The sequence below is a fragment of the Penaeus monodon genome, chromosome 7 (genome assembly GCF_015228065.2).
Source record: "Penaeus monodon isolate SGIC_2016 chromosome 7, NSTDA_Pmon_1, whole genome shotgun sequence".
NCBI classification, from domain to species: Eukaryota; Metazoa; Arthropoda; class Malacostraca; order Decapoda; family Penaeidae; genus Penaeus; species Penaeus monodon.
The window spans coordinates 41,913,043-41,915,542 of NC_051392.1; positions in this window are offsets into that span (position 1 = coordinate 41,913,043).

Consider the following 2,500-nt stretch of genomic DNA (forward strand, 5'->3'; position numbering starts at 1 on the left):
GGCACATTAACTAAAAGAAAGGTGTTTGCCACTGGCACCACCAGATCACAATCCTTGCTTCGTGTTGACACGTTTTTTTGCACATATAAAAGTGCCTTGCTGAAGAGGCGCTGAAATACCAAAGTGTGAAAAGTGTTTACGGTTTATAATCAGATCTAACCAATGTTAATATCTGAATTAAAAATACCAGGAAACGGAACACACACAATCACAGATTGTGATATCAATAATAACAGGTCATTCATTTTTTACTATGAATGTGATTATTGAACAATGATTATTGACATGATTATTGAACAATCAATTAAGCACGCGCACGTACACGCGCGTGCATGCATATGCACACGCACACAAACACACTGTTTTACTGTATTGGGTATTTTTTTTTCGACTGGTTCACAGTATTTTGGAATATAAGATCCTAGATGGCTTTTGATATCTTATGATGGGTTGTACTGTGTTACAGATACACAATATAAATACGGATATGCATGAAAATAACCGAAGTGGGAGGAATTCATCTAACAACTCGATAAGTGTTTACCGCCTACTCAATTGCGCGTAGGCCGTAACCGTCGGGAAAGAGGCTATACATTCTTCTCATTTTCTATCCCTCCCGCCGTGGCTGGAACAGGAGAGCATCGTGAGCGTGCCGCGGAGTGCCGGTGGGCCGAGCAGCAGCCTGAACAACGAAGAGGTCGCCTACGTGCGGGTCATCCGCCACTACAACGAGGAGGTCCTGCAGGGCGGAATAAGACCCAACCTCGCTGAGTCGCTCACTCACGCCGCCTCCTCGATGGGGCTCCAGGTAGGTTACCAAACACAAGTCTCTCTCTCACGCACTCTCACTCACTCTCACTCACTCACTCACTCACTCACTCACTCACTCACTCACTCACTCACTCACTCACTCTCTATCACTCACTCTCTCACTCTCTCACTCTCTCATTCTCACTTATTCTCTCTCTCTCATTCTCACTTATTCTCTCTCACTCACTTATTCTCTCTCTCACTCTCACTCTCTCTCTCTCTCTCTCTCTCTCTCTCTCTCTCTCTCTCCTCTCCCTCTCTCCTCTCCCTTTCTCTCTCTCCTCTCCCTCTCTCTCCTCTCCCTCTCTCTCCCTCTCCCTCTCCCTCTCCCTCCCCCTCCCTCTCACTCTCACTCACTCACTCACTCACTCACTCACTCACTCACTCACTCACTCACTCACTCACTCACTCACGCCCCAAGTCACTCACTCCCTAACTCATTCATTCATTCATTCACTCAATTACTAACACTCACTCATTCCCTAACTCATTCGGAAACTCAGTCTCACTCACTAACCCACTCTCATTCACTAACTCATTCTCTCTCTCTCTTTCTCTCTCTCTCTCTCTCTCCTCTCTCTCTCCCCCTCCCCCTCTCTCTCCCCTCTTCTCTCTCTCTCTCTCTCCCCCCTCTCTCCTCTCTCCCCTCTCTCTCTCTCCCCCCTTCTCTCTCCTCCTTTTCTCCCTCTCTCTCTCTCTTCTCCCCTCCTCTCCCTCCCTCTCTCCCTCCCTCTCTCCCCCCTCTCTCCCTTCTCCCTCTCCTCTCCCCTCTCTCCCCCCCCTCTCTCTCTCCCCCTCTCCCCCCGCCCCCTCTCCCCTTTTCTCCTCCCCACCCCCTCCTCTCTCTCTCCCCTCTCGCCCCTCTCCCCCCCTCTCTCTCTCCCCTCTCTCCTCTCCCCCCTCTCTCTCTCTCTTCTCTCCCCTCTCTCTCCTCCTCTCTTCTCTCTCCCTCATCTTTCCCCCTCTCCCCCCCTCCCCTCTCCCCTCTTTTCATTTCTTCTCTCTCTCTCTCTCTCTCTCTTCCTCTCTCTTCTTCTCTCCCCTCTCCATCTGGCTCTCTCTCGCTCTCTCCCCTCTCTCTCTCTCTCCCTCCCTATCTTCTCTCTCTCTCTCTCCTCTCTCTCCTCCCTCTCCCTCTCCCTCTCCCTCTCCCTCTCCCTCTCTTTTCTTTTCTCTCTCTCTTTTCCTCTCTCCTCTTCTCTTCTCTCTCCCCTCTCCTCTTTCTTTTTTCTCCCCCTCTCTTTTCTCTCTCCTTTTTTCCCTCTGGCTCCCCTTTGCTCTCTCTCTTTTCCCTGGCTCTCTCCCCTCTCTCTGGCCTTCTCTCCTCTCTTTCTCTCTGGCTCTCTCTCTGGGGCTCTCTCGGCTCTCTCTTTTCTCCCCTGCTCTCTCTCTTCCTCTCTCTCTCCCTCTCTCTCTTTTCCTTCTCTCTCTCTCTTCTCTCTCTCTCCTCTCTCTCTTCTCCCCTCTCTCTCTCTCTCTCTCTCTCTCACACACACACTCTCTGACACACACACTCACACTCGCTCACTCACGCCCAAAGTCACTCTCACTCATTCCCTAACTAACTCATTCATTCATTCACTCATTAATTCACTCAATTATTCACACTCACTCATTCACTAACACATTCGGAAAGTCACTCTCGTTCACCCACTGAATCACTCACTAATTCACTCACTAACTTACTCAT